This window comes from Heterodontus francisci, chromosome 4, assembly GCF_036365525.1.
Source record: "Heterodontus francisci isolate sHetFra1 chromosome 4, sHetFra1.hap1, whole genome shotgun sequence".
Classification (NCBI taxonomy): domain Eukaryota; kingdom Metazoa; phylum Chordata; class Chondrichthyes; order Heterodontiformes; family Heterodontidae; genus Heterodontus; species Heterodontus francisci.
Genome location: NC_090374.1, coordinates 144,457,719 through 144,478,650, shown reverse-complemented (window position 1 = coordinate 144,478,650; position 20,932 = coordinate 144,457,719). Strand labels below are relative to the sequence as shown.

General features: G+C 41.1%; 1 protein-coding gene and 1 long non-coding RNA gene across 5 annotated transcripts in view; one reads left to right on the top strand and one right to left on the bottom strand.

Moving 5' to 3' along the window:
- The window catches only part of cdkn2a/b (cyclin-dependent kinase inhibitor 2A/B (p15, inhibits CDK4)), a 58,427-nt gene that overhangs the window by 4,206 nt on the left and 33,289 nt on the right, over window positions 1-20,932 (bottom strand). The window contains exon 1 of one of the 3 annotated variants that reach the window (XM_068030255.1): window positions 1,743-1,761. The exons of the other annotated variants lie outside the window; for them this stretch is intronic. The gene's annotated coding sequence lies outside the window, so the exon portion shown is untranslated. Of the gene's footprint in view, window positions 1-1,742; window positions 1,762-20,932 lie in introns of those variants that run through there. 3 annotated transcript variants of the gene reach the window in all.
- Window positions 324-19,282, top strand: LOC137369274 (uncharacterized). Of its 2 annotated transcripts, none has more exons than XR_010974910.1 (4): window positions 324-482; window positions 2,886-3,015; window positions 16,506-16,585; window positions 18,061-19,282. It is a non-coding gene; the product is annotated as an uncharacterized lncRNA (long non-coding RNA). The 2 variants fall into 2 exon arrangements; XR_010974909.1 differs by having other exon boundaries at window positions 2,883-3,015.

Sequence of the window (20,932 nt, the reverse complement as noted above, 5' to 3'; positions counted from 1 at the left end):
TGTCACTGAATCATCTTGGGGTCGGTTTTTTTTTGATTGGCTTAGGTTAGTTTACGAGTATCTGGTCGCTGGCCCTCTCAGTCCATTGAGCGGGGGGCGTAAAGCAGCGCTCATGCCCGACGAGGGGCGCTGCTCCTTGACTGACAAGCCGGTCTCTGCGATCTGTTCAGACTTGTCTCTGCGCGTGTGCGTATGACCGGGGCGAGGCCTGACGTCACAGTGCCACAGTGCGCAAGAGCGAGCAAGGGAGAAATAAACTGGGATCGACGAGCCTGGGCACTGTGCGCCTGTGCAGAACGACACCGCGCATGCGCACTTCCCCAGAAAAGGGGACGGTAACTGTCAGAATGAGTGCCGGATGTAGCTGTAAATGCGAAGGTGTAGCGCGCGGATGGTCAAGTTCAACACAGACGGATGTCTCCTGATTTAACGGCATTCGCACATACAGACTGGCCTCACTACTTTTGAAGCGTAACTAACAGGTGCCTGCTCCGTGCACATGAGGCTGCGTGAACTGGCGTTTGCGCGAGGCCGGCTGGGAGGGAGTGCGCGTGCGCGGGCCGTGCGATGGCGCGCGTGGGGAATCCCGGGTCTGGGTTTGCACCCACTGGACAGGCATCACTGTCTTCGTTTACAAAAGCATCCAGCTTGTGCGGCACACAGCGGCTTTAATATTTTTGCATTATAATGTTTACTGATTTAACTTCATGCAGATTATTGAACTTTTTTTTAATGCTATACATGTGCTACTGTGTTTATAATTATAGAAAACGGTGACGTCTGGCTGGGGCTGCCAGTAGCTTTTCTGCCAGGGATCGCACTTCCCCTCTAATCATTCTGGAATAATGATCCTGCGTTTATTTTTAAAGCTTAGAACCATTGTCTTCTAAAGAAATACACAGCCCTGTAGGTTAGGATTTTCCCATTCTGAAATCCTAACGGCTGGCTTCCATTGTTCAACCATTCTTGCCTCTGTCAGAAACATTTCTTACAGTTCACCAGTGACTACCCTTCATTGGCTGTGAGGCATTTTGAGATGTAGAAGGTCCCAAAAGGCGCTGAATAAATGCCAGAATCATACAAGGAATCTTCAGTAACCGGAAAACACCAGATCAGAAAGATAATTATAATACCAAAATAATTTAAAGAAAGGGTTATACTCGTTGTACTAAATTTTGCTGCAGTGAAAAACATAATTCTTTACTGACACGGCATCAATATGGAAGGGGTGACAGTCGGGTTAATCCATTGGATCACATCCAGTAACTAGGAGGACGCAGAGTACTTAATTTTAATATAAAATCTTCTCAGTAGTATTGATAAAATTTATACGCATTTATGAATTTCAATGCCCCCTCAAATTTTAGATAATATAAACTACAGGAGTGGTGATGCAATAATTTCACTGCAATAATGAAAACAAATACAGGCATGCAAGCGCTGCCGATGCGGGCTTTCTTCGTAGGTTTCAACAAAAATCAATGGCAATTACTGTAAGTTTGCTAAGATTGTATAGTTATCGCACTGTCTTTGCTGTTCTGTGGGATTCCAGGAAGAACATTCATTATTTTTGTTTCGTAAAACTCGCAATAATATACAACCACCACGTGCAGATTTTTTTTCTATTTTTAAAGTGATGGTTGAAATAAACACATTAGAACTCTTACTGATTCGTAACATCTGTACTTTGATACTGCTGCGCAGTAGCTAAGTTACATTCTCATTCTGAATGAACATTTTACCTTTTTAGCTTGACTGTAACTCGGATTCGTTCTTCTGGTGACGGATCAGCTCCACTAACTTAGAAGTGGATATTCTGCTGATTTCTTAATTCCGGGTTTTCAGATCGACCCTTTGCGGGGTTTTCAGTAGAATTACTTTTCCTGCTGTCCGTACAGTTGGTGTCAATGCCCCTATATCCCAACTATAGATTCGCCCATTAATCATATATAAATACAGTAAAGGCTTTATTTCTTTTCAAATACACGATTATCACCATTCTACCAGTCCCAAGGTTTTTTTAATATAAGCCCCAAACTCAAAAAACCTCGTTCGCCCTCAGAATAATATGCGACTTTCTATTGAATTTATGCTGTTTTATTAATTGAATATTATGAATCGGGAGAAAATAATATTCACTACTTTGCAGTCCTGACTCGAAGATGAAAACCATATTTGACTTTTAATGTTGATATTGTTAATTTTCCAAAGAAACTGAGAACAGATATCCGATGCTGTGTGTAATGCTTGGGTGTCACTACTAGCTTTGTCAGTTTACTTGCACTGCATGATCTCCTTTATGCAGTCTGCATTCTGCCAGCACCCGAGCAGATATTTTTCGTTTCAAAATGGCTCCCACACACTTTTATGGGAATAGTTTAAGTTGTTTAATAATAAGGACGAGCGCCTCTATTGTTTTATCTCTATTCTCACTGTTAGAGTGTCAATTTTTACATTGATAATTTAACAATGTGCTCTGCCATGTGTAGTTATTTCAAACTAAGCTTTTGAAGCAGTCAGATTGATGTCAAATGTGAACCATATTTTTTCAAACAAATTAGTTTTTGTATCGCAATCTCCTTTGTGTTTCCTTTAAATGCATGCATATATATTTTAACCTGATATGTGTATACGCATTGCAAAGAGAAAAAAGTTGTATAAATAAATAAGTTATTTCACCCCTCAGTTATTCTCAGTTTAAAGCCTTGATCTAATTTAGTAACATGCTCGCTTTATTTGACTTTTTGCACAGACCCCAAAAAAGCTTGATTGACCAAAGATCCTCTGTCTCGCCTTCTGATCGATATGATTATATCCTTATGCTTGTATTGTACAAATTATATTAAAATCAACAGTAAAAACTATATATTATTCATCTGTAGCAGGGCTGGTCAATACATGTGGCTTTGCTAGCGGTGACTACATCACGTCAGTGAAAACGTTAAAGGGCGATGTATCAGTTATCGTAGGCCAACCGCATTTACAAATTCGGGATGAAATAGGTTGCATCATAAGGTAGGAGATAAAAGTCTTCGGAAAGACATTTTAAGAGTTGTCACTTTAGGAATTAAAGTTTTGTTAGGGTCAATGCGTGCCTAATCTCTCAGAAGCGCCTTAGAACGTTTTTCTACGCTAAAGTCTCTGTGTAGGTGCAAGGTGTTGTAGATGAAATTAATTATGTATATGTGTAATCGAATTAAGCAATGAATAGAAGTCAATTGAAAATTAAAGATCTCTCTTCAATGAGTCATTTTAGCACAGGAGGAGACTGTTTGGCCCTGCTGTAATGTGCCGAGTTTGAATTTGTAGAAGTCGCCAAACTAGTACTTTTAGAAATATAACTAGTGTTGAGATTTCCCTTTGTAGTTTGGTTGGGTTTTCTTTATAAATTTCCATACCTTAAATTTAATAAATTATGGAGCGCTGGAAAGAAACATGTCAATGCTACTAAGAAGAAATTCATGTACACTTTTTGCATAGTGTGACAAGTGTGCATATATCGACAAATAAGCGTTAATAGAGTTACGGCACCATGAAAATCAATTGGTTTTATGGAACTTCTGTTTCAACAGTTCTCTAATATCCTTCTTCTTTGGCCTCCTTATCTCGAGAGACAATGGATACGCGCCTGGAGGTGGTCAGTGGTTTGTGAAGCAGCGCCTGGAGTGGCTAGAAAGGCCAATTCTAGAGTGACAGGCTCTTCCACAGGTGCTGCAGAGAAATTTGTTTGTCGGGGCTGTTACACAGTTGGCTCTCCCCTTGCGCCTCTGTCTTTTTTCCTGCCAACTACTAAGTCTCTTCGACTCGCCACACTTTAGCCCCGTCTTTATGGCTGCCCGCCAGCTCTGGCGAACGCTGGCAACTGACTCCCACGACTTGTGATCAATGTCACAGGATTTCATGTCGCGTTTGCAGACGTCTTTAAAGCGGAGACATGGACGGCCGGTGGGTCTGATACCAGTGGCGAGCTCGCTGTACAATGTGTCTTTGGGGATCCTGCCATCTTCCATGCGGCTCACATGGCCAAGCCATCTCAAGCGCCGCTGACTCAGTAGTGTGTACAAGCTGGGGATGTTGGCCGCCTCGAGGACTTCTGTGTTGGAGATACGGTCCTGCCACCTGATGCCAAGTATTCTCCGGAGGCAGTGAAGATGGAATGAATTGAGATGTCGCTCTTGGCTGACATACGTTGTCCAGGCCTCGCTGCCATAGAGCAAGGTACTGAGGACACAGGCCAGATACACTCGGACTTTTGTGTTCCGTGTCAGTGCGCCATTTTCCCACACTCTCTTGGCCAGTCTGGACATAGCAGTGGAAGCCTTTCCCATGCGCTTGTTGATTTCTGCATCTAGAGACAGGTTACTGGTGATAGTTGAGCCTAGGTAGATGAACTCTTGAACCTCTTCCAGAGCGTGGTCGCCGATATTGATGGATGGAGCATTTCTGACGTCCTGTCCCATGATGTTCGTTTTCTTGAGGCTGATGGTTAGGCCAAATTCATTGCAGGCAGCCGCAAACCTGTCGATGAGACTCTGCAGGCACTCTTCAGTGTGAGATCAGTGACAGTAATAAACAGATAGGGAATGAAAACATGGTCAGACTGTGAAGTTACATTACGAGTTTGCCAGTAGCATTTGTTACATTCCCTATTTGTTTAACATTTAATTCCGAACCAAATGTTTATATTACAATATACGAATTCCCTTTTCAATTCTATTCCAAAAGTAAATGGAACTCAGGTGGTGCTAACATTTCCTTTGCACGCTTGATTGTAAGATTGTTGAAACGACTTTTAACAACCGACACAGTTGAGTGAGCTCCGAGAATATTGGAGGAGAATTAAAACACCCATGCAGTATTAACACGACTGTTATAATGCAGATCTCCACAATCACGCACGAAATAAAGTCCAATTAATTTAATTGTTTTAAACTTAATTTTGGGACATTTACAGTGAGATTGGATGAGGAGGACAAAATAGTGAAATGTTGTAAACCTGAGTGCAGGAGTTAATAATATGTAGTAATGGAAAGAATCGCCATCTAAGCAATGTGGGCGACCAATTCATGTTCTTATGGGCTATTCCCTCCGCCCCCTGCCCCAACACTTCCTTTGGGTTTAAGTATGAGATTTTTCCTTTCTTTGTTTCTTATTTGCTAATTATGGTGGGGATTCGGCAAAACATGAGCATCATGAGGTCAAAGAACCAGGAATCGTCTTTAATAAAGTATTTTATAATCTGAAGGCTTTGGCTACTAAATACGACTACCCACCCAATCAGCTTGGCGAGTCATGCTGAGTACTCACAGCTAATAACTAATTCATTTAGAGCTCATAAAAGCTGCAAGCCCCTCACAAATGGACACGAATAATATAACCAGATCTATTCTTAAGTCATAAAAGTAATATTTTATAGTTTTATACTTGAATATATAATTATGATTGAGAAGCGTCTGTCCATGTAGCGAAAAAATTGAATGTAGTGAATCTGTGGTTCTCTCCCTCTTTGCTTCCTCCTTTCGCGACACCATGCAACTTATACAACCAACCTGCTTTGAACGTTGTAGATCGATGTTGTTCCTTGTCTGAGACTTTGCTGTCACTTTCATTAACGGAAAACTCGCTTAAGTAAAATGTATGACCTTCCGGTGCTTGGAGCTAATTTAAGCAACAGTACGAAACGTGAGCTTGTTTAAATGCCGGAAGAGACATGCTTATATTTTACATTACGGAATACATATTGAGTGTAACAGAGTCCATTGCAAGAATCAGGAAAAGGACACAATATTGTTAGCAATATAAAATAGGCAAAAAAAGAAACCAAATAATGCCTGAGTATTAGGGCAGAACGACAATATTATCTCACATAAATTAATTGAAGTCAAGTTTAAAATGTTTTGCCTTGGTTTCCTGCGTTTCCTGTCTTTAAGATATATTTAGAAAATATAGCGAGCACTTTTATGCCTAACTGCGTTACGAAGTAGCCAGGTTGAATTCCTGCGTCATGAGCGTTTACATCTGATATTTCACTGCTGAACTCTACATATCGAATTATATAGAACCCTATAAAATAAGATAGAAAAAATGCTGTCGGAAAGATGCCGCTGATTTTCTTGGTCAACCTTATCAAATTCGGGAAACAATAAGCATCCTTCCATCACTATGTGTGGGGACAGTGGCACGTTTTTAGTTCGATATTTCTTTTAGAACTTGTTTACAATTCAGCTAGAAAGAACCACGGAGAGATCAGATTTGTTTAATGCAGGGAATTGTTACCATCTGCAATGCACTGTCTTGAAGGATGGTGGAAGCAGCTTCAATAGCAACTGTCAAAGGGGAATCGGAAAATTACTTTTAAAGGAAACATTTGCAGAGCTACGAGCAGGGGGGTTGTGAATAATTGGATAATTCTTTTAAAGATCCAGCCCAGGCTGATCGGCCGAACGGTCTCTTTCTGTGCTGCATCATTCTGTGATAAATATCAAAAAGGAAAACATTGTAAAAGTATTTACCATTCCCTAAACATATACGCATAATTTCTTTCTTATGTTCTATTTAGAACTGAAGCGCCCATCTTATGGATGTTGTGAAGCGCTTTGGGATGTCCTGCGGAAGTTCTTATAGTTCCACGTTATGACTGTTACTGAGTTGTTTGTTTCATTGGCAACTTAACGTGACACATTCTCACCAGCGTGCAAACCACAGATTAACTATGATTTAGCATGGGTTGTATATCTCTCATGGTATAAACTGTGACGAAAATGTAATGTATGAATTAGTGAGGAAATTATTCAGCATCCAAATTCCCTTAACATTTTATCACCTAAAGGCGTTTTGTACTTAAAGTGTTGGTATGTAGATAATGCTAAGAGTTATAATGTTGTCAATATACTTGTTGAAGCTAAAAAAAAATAAAAACAGAAAGTGCTGGAAATACTGAGCAGGTCAGGCAGCATCTGTGGAGAGAGGAGCAAAGTTAACGTTTCAGGTCTGTAACTTTTCATCATAACTGTTCTGATCTTTCTCCAAAGATGCTGCCTGACCTGTTGAGTATTTCCGGCACTTTCTGTTTTTATTTCAGATTTCCAGCATCTGCAGTATTTTGCTTTTATTATGCTTGTTGAAGCTGTTTGCATAAAAGCAGTTAACGTTTTACAACGATTGGACGAAACTCCGATCTGCCTTTTTTGAACCAATTACCAAGGGTATAGTTTTGCGGGAAGAAATTATTTGCATTTATATAGTGCTTGAGCAATGAATTAGATGAAGTGCACTGTAAGTACTGTTGTTACGTAGACAAACGCCGACAACAAACTTGACTACAGCAGGATCCCGCCCACAGTCAGTTAGATAAATGCCAGATAATTTGTTTTTGGTTGTGTTGGTTGAAGGACGGATGTTGGTCAAGAGAAGGTGCCATGGGTTCGTTTACATCCACTAAGGAAGCAGACATGACAGGGTGTTAACATCTCACCTGAGAGACAGCGTTGCTAGCAATGCAGCAATCTCCGTACACGGCACTGAAATAACAGCCTAGATTATGTATTCAAGTCTGTTAGTTGGGCTTGAACCTCATAAATCAGCCTTCAAGTGTCATTTATGAAACTGTCATTATAAATCAATGACAGCTTATTTCTACAATTTCTATTACTTTTACCCATAGAGGAAAATATTGTCTCAAGTCTCAGCAGGCCAAACTATTCATGCCCTTTCAATTTTTGATTGAGTAAGGATACTCTCAGGAATTCACATTTAGGTGCCCTGGACCTGAATTTCACTTTCTGCGACCAAAAAAGTCATCTTGTTTCTAATCATGTCCCCAAGAAAGATCGTGAAGCCTCAGTCAGTAAACCATTGCATGTGCATTCTGACTTCTTGTGCAACTGCATATTTGGCTTCGTTGGATGTACTGGTAACTAAACACATTTGCAACTACTAGCACTGCAGGCTGATTGAAAGACCAGTATTTGTCAGGTAAGATAATCAGATTTGACGAAGTATAAACCCAGCAACAACACAACTTGTATTTATATAGCACCTTTAATGTGATAAAATGTCCCAACGTGCTTCACAGTAGCATTATAAAACAAAATTTGACACAGAACCACATAAGGAGACATCAGGCCAGATGGCCAAAAGCTTGGTCAAAGAGGTAGGTGTTAACCAGCATTTTAAAGAAACGTAGAGAGATGAGAAGGTTTAGGGAGGGAATGCCAAAGCTTTGGGCCTAGGCAGCTGAAGGTACGGCCACCAATGGTGGACAAATTAAAATCTGGGATCTCAAGAGCCAGAATTAGATGGGCACAAATACCTTGGAGGGTTATATGGATGGAAGAGATTACAGATATGGGGAATGACAAGGCCATGGAGGGATTTGAAAACAAGGATGAGAATTTTAAAAATTGAGGAGTTACTTAGCCAGGAACCAATGTAGGTCAGCAAGCACAGGCATGATGGATGAACAGGACTTGGTGCAAGTTGAAAGATGAGAAGCAGTTTCTCATGATCTCAGGTTTATGGAGGGTAGACAGTGGGAGGCTGGGCAGGAGTGCATTGGAATAGTAAAGTCCACAGGTAACAGAGACATGAGTGAGGGTTTCAGCAGCAGATGAGTAGAGGCAGGGTAGGAGTCGGGCAATATTACAGAGGTGGAAATAGGAGTACTTGATGATGGTGCTGATATGAAGTTGGAAGCTCATCTTGGGGTCAAATATGAAACCAAAGTTATGAACAGTCTAGTTCAGCCTCAGACAGTTGCCAAACAAAACTGGCTGAATGTTAATACTTAACTGTAAAGGAGGAAAATACAGATATATTTGTGCAGACAGAGTATGATTTTTTCTAATCCACTCAGACATCCCATTCCCATTTACACATAATAACTCAAAGACTTAAGCAATGTCATTTGTTCTCTTTAAGAGCTGGGCTAAGAAGCCTGCTTATAGGGCCACAACTAGGAGCACTTGACTAACCAAATTTACTTTGATGCAGGAAAAAGATACACAAAACTCATCAGTGAAGATGACAGTTCTGAGAAATGAACTGCTTTCTAATGAAATCGCACAACCAAGGACACATATAAGGAGCAGGCAGAAGCAATATTAAACTTCTTGTGTACTGTTCATTTGCATCAGTGGACTATTAGGATCATAATGTCTGAAATAGTACGTCTGTCTAAAAAGCATTTTTTCCCAACAAAAGAATATTTCTAACAGCAATTCTTGATACCCTGCCATTGATAGCACTCTAACTAAAATGGATTTAACCTCCATGGTCTTAAATACATCAGAGGCCAACATTTTGTGGATCCTGTAAGCTAGTTGGATTCTCTGCCTCCCCAGGCTACCTTATAAATAGCCAGGGCAGGTTGCTGCATCTTGTTTGCATTGTACATGCTAAAAGTGGGACCATATCCACCTATTTACTTTGGATTTTTTTTAAGCAAAACTCTGTTTTGGAATGCTGTTCATTAAACCATAACTGTGTACATCATGCCTGTAAGTAGGGCATGTCTTAGTATAGGGTTGGGTTATCATATCTTTTTCCTTAGTGAGCATATGAACAATCACAAAAATCTCAAAATGTCCACGACACTTGGGTCTACCTTCTGAGAACAGTCTGAAACTGGCCTACAACAGCAACTTGAATTTATATACCATCTTTAACATTAAAAAAAACACCCAAAAACATTTCACAGAGGCATAAGAAAAATAAGGAATGCTGATGCAAAGTAGGAGGGGAGACCAGATGCTTGGTCAAGAGTTCAGTCTGGGACAGTAGCTGGGGAGGGGGATGGAATCAATGGCAAGGTTACAGAGTTTGTGGTGGGGTTGCAGATGTTGCCTTCAGTCTTATCAATATTAAGCTGGAGAAAATTATGGCTTATCCAAGGCTGGATGTTGGACCAACAAGCTGAGAACATAGAGGAAGTGGAAGATCAAGACAGCTAGTGGTGTGGTAGAATTGTGTTTCAGCAGCATACATATGGATGCTGACCCCTTGTCTTCAGATAACATTGTAAATGGTCAGCCTGTAAATGATCAAGTGGAGGAAACCAAGGACAGATCGGTGGGAGATTCTGGAAGTAACCGGGTAGTGATCAGAACAAAGAACAAAGAACAGTACAGCACAGGAACAGGCCATTCGGCCCTCCAAGCCTGCGCCGATCTTGATGCCTGCCTAAACTAACACCTTCTGCACTTCCGGGGCCCATATCCCTCTATTCCCTTCCTATTCATGTATTTGTCAAGATGTCTCTTAAACGTCGCTATCGTATCTGCTTCCACCACCTGCCCTGGCAGCAAGTTCCAGGCACTCACCACCCTCTGTGTGAAAAACTTGCCTCGCACATCCCCTCTAAACTTTGCCCCTCGCACCTTAAACCTATGTCGCCGAGTAACTGACTCTTCCACCCTGGGAAAAAGCTTCTGACTATCCACTCTGTCCATGCCGCTCATAACTTTGTAAACCGCTATCATGTCGCCCCTCCACCTCCGTCATTCCAGTGAAAACAATCCGAGTTTTTCCAACCTCTCCTCATAGCTAATGCCCTCCAGACCAGGCAACATCCTGGTAAACCTCCTCTGTACCCTCTCCAAAGCCTCCACGTCCTTCTGGTAGTGTGGCGACCAGAATTGCACGCAATATTCTAAGTGTGGCCTAACTAAGGTTCTGTACAGCTGCAACATGACTTGCCAATTTTTATACCCTATGCCCCGACCGATGAAGGCAAGCATGCTGTATGCCTTCTTGACTACCTTATCCACCTGCGTTGCCACTTTCAGTGACCTGTGGACCTGTACGCCCAGATCTCTCTGCCTGTCAATACTACTAAGGGTTCTTCCATTTACTGTATACCTCCCACCTGCATTAGACCTTCCAAAACGCATTACCTCACATTTGTCCGGATTAAACTCCATCTGCCATTTCTCCGCCCAAGTCTCCAACTGATCTGTATCCTGCTGTATCCTCTGACAATCCTCATCATTATCCGCAACTCCACCAAACTTTGTGTCGTCCACAAACCTACTAATCAGACCAGCTACATTTTCCTCCAAATCATTTATATATACTACAAACAGCAAAGGTCCCAGCACTGATCCCTGCAGAACACCACTAGTCACATTCCTCCATTCAGAAAAACACCCATCCACTGGCACCCTCTGTCTTCTCTGACCGAGCCATTTCTGTATCCATCTTGCCAGCTCACCTCTGATCCCGTGTGACTTCACCTTTTGTACCAGTCTGCCATGCGGGACCTTGTCAAAGGCTTTACTAAAGTCCATATAGATAACATCCACTGCCCTTCCTTCATCAATCATCTTCGTCACTTCCTCAAAAAACTCAATCAAATTAGTAAGACACGACCTCCCCTTCACAAAACCATGCTGTCTCTCGCTAATAAGTTCGTTTGTTTCCAAATGGGAGTAAATCCTGTCCCGAAGAATCCTCTCTAATAGTGTCCCTACCACTGACGTAAGGCTCACCGGCCTATAATTTCCTGGATTATCCTTGCCACCCTTCTTAAACAAAGGAACAACATTGGCTATTCTCCAGTCCTCTGGGACCTCACCTGTAGCTAATGAGAATGCAAAGATTTCTGTCAAGGTCCCAACAATTTCTTCCCTTGCCTCCCTCAGTATTCTAGGGTAGATCCCATCAGGCCCTGGGGACTGATCTAGCTTAATGCTTTGCAAGACACCCAACACCTCCTCCTTTTTGATAATGAGATGACTGAGACTATCTGCACTCCCTTCCCTAGGCTCATCATCCACCAAGTCCTTCTGTTTGGTGAATACTGATGCAAAGTACTCATTTAGCACCTCGCCCATTTCCTCTGGCTCCACACATAGATTCCCATCTCTGTCCTTGAGTGGGCCAACCCTTTCCCTGGTTAGTTACCCTCTTGCTCTTTATATATGTATAAAAAGCCTTGGGATTTTCCTTAATCCTGTTTGCCAATGACTTTTCATGACCCCTTTTAGCCCTCCTAACTCCTTGCTTGTGTTCCTTCCTACTGTCTTTATATTCCTCCAGTGCTTCATCTGTTACTAGCCTTCCAGCCCTTACAAATGCTTCCTTTTTCCTTTTGACTAGGCTCACAATATCCCGTGTTATCCAAGCTTCCCGAAACTTGCCAAACTTGTCTTATGCCATCATTGAGCTCAGCTCATAAGACCTACCTTCTACTACATTGATCCCTATGCCCATTAAATTGCTGACCACTCAATTTCCAATCTTTCCCCTAATATACTTGAGATGTTAAATGTTTCCTTCTCAGACACTGCCGTCTCCCTTTCAAAATGGCCATCAACCTCTCCCGTAAAAAAACATTGATCCCTCTGTAAATTACAGCCCCATTTCCAATTTCCCTTTCCTCTCCAAAGTCCTTGAACATGTTATTGCCTCCCAAATCCATGCCCAACTTTCCTGCAGGTCCCTGTGTAGAACTTTCCAATTAGGTTTCCACCCTGGCACAGCACTGAAACAGCCTTAACACCAAAGTTATAAATTACACCCTCTGTGACTGTGAATATGGTGCATTATCCCTTTTCATCCTCCTTGATCTCTGTCTTGTTGGCCAACCTCTTCCTCACAGGAACATGCTGGTCCTGGATTCTAATCAGCTGACGTTTGAAAGACTCCCACATGTCAGATGTTGATTTGCCCTCACACAGCCGCCCCCAATCTAAATTCTTCAGTTCCTGCCTAATATTGTTATAATTAGCCTTCCCCCAATTTAGCAGCTTCACCCGAAGACTACTCTTATCCTTATCCGCAAGTACCTTAAAACTTATGGAATTATGGTCACTGCTCCCGAAATGCTCCCCCACTGAAACTTCGACCACCTGGCCGGGCTCATTCCCCAATACCAGGTCCAGAATGGCCCCATCCCTAGTTGGACTATCTACATACTGTTTCAAGAAGTTCTCCTGGATGTTCCTCACAAATTCTGCCCCATCCAAACCCCTAGCACTACGTGAGTCCCAGTCCTTCTGAGCTGCTCAATGGAGATGAGGCATTGGGATGAGGATGGTTGGCCAACAAGACAGAGATCAAGGAGTATGACAAGGGATAATGCACCATATTCACAGTCACAGAGGGTGTAATTTATAACTTTGGTGTTAAGGCTGTTTCAGTGCTGTGCCAGGGTGGAAACCTAATTGGAAAGTTCTACACAGGGACCTGCAGGAAAGTTGGGCATGGATTTGGGAGGCAATAACATGTTCAAGGACTTTGGAGAGGAAAGGGAAATTGGAAATGGGGCTGTAATTTACAGAGGGATCAATGTTTTTTTACGGGAGAGGTTGATGGCCATTTTGAAAGGGAGACGGCAGTGTCTGAGAAGGAAACATTTAACATCTCAAGTATATTAGGGGAAAGATTGGAAATTGAGTGGTCAGCAATTTAATGGGCATAGGGATCAATGTAGTAGAAGGTAGGTCTTATGAGCTGAGCTCAATGATGGCATAAGGGAGATGGGAGAGAAAATAGAGAGGCATGGGTTCAGAGCTAGGTCAAGGGAATTTGGGGGAGATGCTTGACTTGGTGGTCAAGGGGAAACAACTGAGGCAGCTAAACCAAACTAAATGGAGGGTTTCATCTTAGTCACCAAGGTGACCATGAGCTTCTTGCACTTGTTAGAGGTGCAGGTGGAGGAGAAAGAGTGAAGGGTTTTAAGGAGATAGTTGGTAGCAGAGAACAGAAGCTGGGGGTTATATTTGTTTTCTAGGATGATCTGGAGTAGTAGGTGATTATTGCAGAGCAGAGTGAGACCCAACAGTGCTTGATATGTTGGAGCCAGCTCTGGTGATGGATGGGTAAGCTAGCTGATCATCATATGCTCAGGCCTGTACCCTTTAGACTTAAGGGAATGAAGATGGAAAACCTACATGGCGAACAATTGAGATGGGAGAGAGTAAACAGCAGTAGCAATTCAGAAAGTAAATCAGTGAGACAAGAACACAGAGTTGGGGGTCCTTTTCAGTAATACTCTCCTGGATCCTAAATGTAGTATGAAATTGCTAAAGTGCAATTAGTCTATTATTCTCAAGTTTGATTTAGTGAGGCATTACTTTATGCTGAGGTCCTGCCATTTGGAATTTTCTGTCGACACTCACAGTCCTCTGCTATTCAAACCAATCTGTTTGTAGTGTAGGATAGTTCTGCAGAAGGCAGTGGAAAGGAAGGTTTCTCATGTGCTGAGCAGCTGAAGTGTTTCCACTTGCTCCCATGTAATAAAAAATAGCAATTTTGCAACCCATTGTCTGCAAAGGGATTCCCCAGCATTTGGTGAAGATAGTAGCAGTAAAAAACAATCGTGAAGGTTAACTATAAAACAATTGAGCATAATTCAGTGCTCAATCTATCAGTAGCCAATAATTACCATCCACCTCTCAAATGTGAGGTCCAGCTTAGAATTTACATTGGAGGCAGAAACTACAGTACAGTTACAGGTGTGGCTCAAAATCCTCAACCGTGGTGGAACATGACACCTTGAGCACAATATTTACAACAATAACAACATTATATTTAACAAAGACCTTTAATGTAATAAAACATCCCAAGCCCTTCACAGAAGCAAATAACAGACAGAGGACTGTGAAGGGCTTTAGGGAGCTGACCAAAGGTATAGTCAAAGAGATTTTGAGGAGGCTTTTATTGGACAGGAGACAGGCAGAAATATGAGGGGGTTTCAGGAAGATTTTATAGAAGGGAAAAACTTTACAGTGATAGGTTTTGGAGATTATTCCAGAGTGTGGAGTCTAGGCAGCTGAAGGTCCTGTGACTGAAGGTGGAGTGAAGACAAGGTTACAAAGTAGGCCAGAGATGGAAGGTTCAAAGAGTATGTCCATGTATAGTTGGAATAAACTGCAGAGGTAAGAAGCAGAACCTATGAAGGGACTTGTAGAGGAAGGCAACAATGTTCAATTTGATGCATTGGGGTATGGGGATCCAATGGATAGAGGAGACAGAGGATTGAACTTAGTGCACAATAGGATATGAACAATGGAGTTTTGAATGAGTTGTAGTTCATGCAGGGGGAACTTTGTAGGATGGTGAAGTACATGAGCAAGAGGACAGCAAAGGCATGAATGAAGATTTCAGCAGATATCAGAGCAAGCTGGTGGTGGAGGCATATGATGTTGTGGAGATGGTAATAGGTGGTCTTCATGGTGGCTAGAATATGAGGTTTGAAGCTCCACTCAGTAAAAAAATGGGACAACAAGATTGGGAACTTTTGAGTTCAACTTGTGTGAGCAGCCAGGGAAAGGAATGGAATCAAGTGTTAGTTTGTGGAGTTTTTGGTGGAATCTGAATGGGGTGATTATGGGCTTGCCAATAGTAAGTTAAAAACCATTATGTTGGTTAAGATGCCTGACAGCACAGTGGTGATGATGGAGTCAACAGTGGTGATGGAGAGATAGAACTAATGGAAGTTGGTGCCATGCTTAATGAAATTAAAACAAAGATACAGATAGTGTCACCAGTGATTGGCATGAAGAGTTCAATTCCATTTGTTTTTTTCAAACTATTGTTATGTCATTATGTTTAAAGCAATTATATTTTAAAATGGAATACTCCACTCAAAACTATTACCCTGTTACATACAATGCAAAAGATGATCAAGAGGCAGCATGTGGATAAATAAGAGAAAATGCCCAAGAAGGAATCTCGGGGCACACATAAGATGATCATAAAGGGGAGAGAGGAAGCCATTGCAGGAATTGTTCTGGCTGTGTTAGGACAGGTAGATGTCAAGCTAAGCAATGGCCATGCCACAGTAGATACAATAACAATAGATGGAGTAGTCAGCCAAGTTGAACTTTGGAGAGATGTGGAGAAAAAGGCAGATAGAGCGTCACTGTTGTAATCACAAACTGTGTCATTTAGATTGATTTAATTTGCCCAAAACAGCCCTGCTGGTGTTGGTAGGGTGGAAATTAGACTGAAGGAATTACAACAGGTTGTGATGGGCCCTGAAGAGGGTGGATGGTGACACATTTGAGAAACTTAACAGAGGAACGAGTGGTTACAGATAGGGCTGCAGCTGCAGAGGATGGATAACTGAATGATGGGAATTTTCAGGTGGGGAATGGTTATAGCAGTTTTGAACTCTGGGGTATGTAGCCTGAGGAAAGGAAATCATTGATGATATCAGAAAGCAATGGACGAAAAGTGACAGTTTAGTGAGAACTTGGGGTAGGAGATGAATTTGGGGGGTTGTCAGTAATTTACAAGAAAAAGTTGTTCAAATAATGTGGGTCAAGTTTCAGTGGATTATGTTTGTCATTTAATTGTATTATAGTCCTCAATTTACCAGAAACTGAACAATATTACAAGAACTTCTAATATTTAGAGGATGTTTATTTTTTTAAATATTTGTAACAAATATTGTTGACAATGGAAAATTTAATTGATGTTCCCAATTCCTTCATTAATGCAGTAATTTGTCTCTTAGGATATAACAGAATAACAGGTCATTTCCTTCTTTTTGTATAAAGGATATTCTCTACAGTATAAGCACAAAAGATGAAGCATATACGATCAAAAAATAAATTAAACAAGGAATAAGACAAAACAGGTAAATCTCCATGGTAAATGCATCAACGGTTACATAAGGCTGCAAGTATACCCCCAGATTGACACAAAGTGACTTTGGGTGCACATCAAGGATTCAGGTCTCAATCTGTCTCTGAGTGCACAAAATCCAGGAACTGTGGGATCCTACCAGAAGGTTGTCTCACACAAGTTTCACTTCACATTGGGTGCAGTATATAGCAGGATGAGCATGCTATTTTCAACCTCTGACTCAGAAGTGTAAGTGCTACCAACTGAGCCAAGGTGCCACTAGAGTGGCTGCTTAGAGATATGGATCAATTTAACTTGGAGCTGAGGAGTGAAGATATGATCTTGAAGAGAGATGCACATTGATTATGACAATTAAGACTGAATCATGCAAGGAGCAGTATTAATTGACCCAATGGCCTTTTCTCACTCCAAACTCTCTTAACATAGAAGTTGGTTTAGTTTAGTTTAGAGATACAGCACTGAAACAGGCCCTTCGGCCCACCGAGTCTGTGCCGACCATCATCCACCCATTTATACTAATCCTACACTAATCCCATATTCAACCACATCCCCACCTGTCCCTATATTTCCCTACCACCTACCTATACTAGGGGCAATTTATAATGGCCAATTAACCTATCAACCTGCAAGTCTTTGGCATGTGGGAGGAAACCGGAGCACCCGGAGGAAACCCACGCAGACACAGGGAGAACTTGCAAACTCCACACAGGCAGTACCCAGAATTGAACCCGGGTCGCTGGAGCTGTGAGGCTGTGGTGCTAACCACTGCGCCACTGTGCCATTTCAGATAGGATATCGCACATGCTGGACTATATTGCCAGGAAATAACACATGAGCAGTTCCAATGACATTAAAAGTTATAAGATTATTTTAGTCCTGAGATATGTTGGATCCCTGAAACAGAATTATATAAAATACAATACAGGAACAGGCCAACTAGCCCAACCAGTCCATGCCAGCATTTATGCTCCACTTGAGCCTCCTCCCATCCTTCCTGAACTATCAGCATAACCCTCTATTCCCTTCTCCCTCATATGTTTATCTAGCTTCCCCTATTTGCCTCAACTATTCCCTATGGTAGCGAGTTCAGCATTAACATGACTCTGGGGAAAGAAGTTTCTTCTGAATTCCCTATTTGATTTCTTGTTGATTATATTATATTGATGGCCTCTAGTTTTGCTCTTCCTCACAAGTTCTTATTTTCCAAGTAATATGTAATCTTCTTATTTATCTAACCAAAATGTAATACCTCACACTTATCTGTGTTTAGATTAATTTGCCAATTCTATGCCCACTCTGCAAATTTATTACTGTCTTCTGGTACATACATTTGAACCAGGTGTTATTCTCTGTGATATGTGGAGGGTGGTGTATCGATATTTGCAATCTGTCAAAAATATTATTTTGTGAAGTATTCCACCACCAAAAAAAAGTATCTCTCATTTTAAGATATCTGATTCTCTACAGGTCTTACCAGTTCACAATGGGTGGAGCATTGCTATCGTTTTCCTGAGAGGAAGTTACTTAACAACTATCACTGTGCAGTTTGACTCCTTCAGACACCAGCAGAAAAAAAAACCTGTTCGTGTTTTCACTACATTCCACTTCTGTTCTATTTATTACAAAGAAATACAATTTTTAAATAAATCCCATCAACATCTCCAGATTTTTAACTGCAATGAAGCCGCCATGTCTTATTTACATGGATTTCCCATGGAACGTTACAATGACATACGTTGTGCAATAGCTAGTATAATATTTTACATATTATAGATGGTAGGTGGGTTGCAACATTCTATTTTAACATATATATATATATACTTATATATATGAACATTTCCTAAGTCAGCCTGGTCCTATGGAAAATCTCATAAAATTGATCACATTAACGTACAATTCCCGTTATACCTGTAGATTGGGAACACCATAACGTCTTATCTACAGAACCGACCTGGAACAATCAGGTGCTGTTCCGAAGTGCAATAAAGGAAGGCATTTTTTTAAACATGAAAGGTCGGAATTTCTTTGCTGTTTGAAAAGTTTTCTTTTAAATATGGGGATTAAGCAAAGTAATAAAATTAAGACCAAAGCAGCTTTAAAATATAATAATTACTTCAGTATCAGAAAATGGGCCCTCCCAATCAAATTACACACTTTTCCAATCCCCTTCCCTTGCTGAGATCACTTTCTTGGGCTGGAGGATTTTTCCCATTGAGTATAAAGCTCCCCGCCCCCCGCAATGTACGTTACCAAATTTCCCACTAGATTACCCCTATAACCCTCTCACCCCCACTGAGGTAAATTTCCTCACTCTGTACCACCTCCCCCACCCTATTACCCAGGTTTCCTCCCTTTTCTACTTTCCATTTCCCTTTTCCTATGCTTTTCCGCTCTCTTTTTCTGCCATGATACAAATATCCTCCTGCCTCTTACCTTGCATTACCGTGAAGACAACTCCTGATTTTGACTCCCTTCTGCAACATCACAAGAGACTGAGTTGTTATATAAATTATTTGTGTATGTAATGCCAAAAAACAAACATATCGTTATATAAAGTGATCCCTATGATATTTGTGTTGGATTAAAACGCCTCTTTCTGTAACTGTTTCTGTGCTCTTTAATGTTTTCTGCAACCGCCTTTCTGATTGTGTTCCACTCCTCTCTCCCTCTCTATAATTTACACACTTTTCCCGCTCTTATTGTTAGTTTCATTCAAGACAGCATCAACTAATGAGTTAATGAGTGAACCTCAAACTATATAGGATTGATACTGCGTCGAGTAACCAGCTCTGTTAGTGTCAAAAAGACCTTACAAAGTCCATTACATCAGAGGGATCATTTGTCGCTCTGCTCACATCCCACGAATGAGTAAAAAAAAATGCTGTTTTTAACATGTAGCACACGTTGTATGTGAAGATATCACTAACACACAGCACGGGCATCCCGAGACACGATTTATTGGCGTCAATGCTTGCAAGCAGTCAAAGCAAGTAACTTAGGCTCAAATGGCAAGCCTCAGGAATATCTGTTAAACAATATTATACAAATTGACTTGGATTTCTAAACCAAGATTGTCATTGTGTAAGTTAAAAAGAGGCGCTGCTGAAATTAAGGTTTTATTATGCGTGATAAAGACTACCATAGTAGTTGAACAGCAAGGGACACAGTGGCTATCATGATGTGTATTCTTGCCAGAAGCTGCAGGTGCATGGAACATGTGAATACATTGCACGATGCACAAAGGCTGGGTTTTCAATTTATTCAATAAACAACCATATACTATATACATCCTCAACTCGCTAATTCACATTCCTAACTCAGTTCAGACTGGGATGGAGCTCAGTGTTTGGTGTTCTGCATTTCACTGATGTTATCTTGCTGAAAAAAATGAGGTAAATAAAGAGCTTTTTGTCAGAAAGTCAAGGATTTATAAAATTAATTTTGACTGAATGGTTCTGGTGTACCTGCAAACCTGTAATTCAGCACAATCTGTAGCTCAGAGTCATTATGCTCAGGTTGAAAAAGCTTACATTTTAATTACTACACCCCGAAGGAAACTTTATTAAACCGAATTCTATCAATAAATTGATGGATTTTTTCTGAGTCCATAAACTCTGTAAATAATTGTGGGTTGTACTTTAGCTCAGCTGAAATTTTATTTGAGTTTTATTGACGTTCCAAATAAAACTGATTTTACTGATATTCTCCAAATGTATCCTGGTTTCCTTGGCTCCATTTTCTTGCTCATGGTTTTCTTTTGTTTTAACGCCAGAATTGAAAAGCACCCTAATTCAGGCTTTGAAAGCAGTAATAAAAACTGACTTTATTGACGCTTAACCATGAACAAACACCTTTCCCTCACACCTAACCCCAACAGGCTCAAGACGCGTCTCGTTGAGCCACATCATTAGCAACAGGCGTTCATTTCGAAAGTCCCTGCAGCTGTTAGAGCTTGCTATCGAGTTCAAGTTTAGTGGTTAATTTCAACCAACTGGAAACAACTGGCTTTATTGTTTTGCACAATACCTGCAGGGTGGCTGTCTTTACGCAACCTAAAAGCATTTCATATCCTTTCTTTCCTAAACACTTGTTTATCGAGTTTTACAAATGAAGATATTATGAACCAAACATGTTGCTAATATTACAGCAACTCGTGTGAGAAGAACGATTACGTTCACACCCTCTCCGAGTTTGTGCTCTGTTCTAATTTGTTCTAACACTTTCTGGTGGCAATGAAAAACCTCCGGGGTTGAAGGAGTAACTGTCTGGCGAGGTCCATCTCACTGTTCCAATCAAACGCGGGTCGCAGTCATTTATTTTGCATTCGTTTAGCATTAAA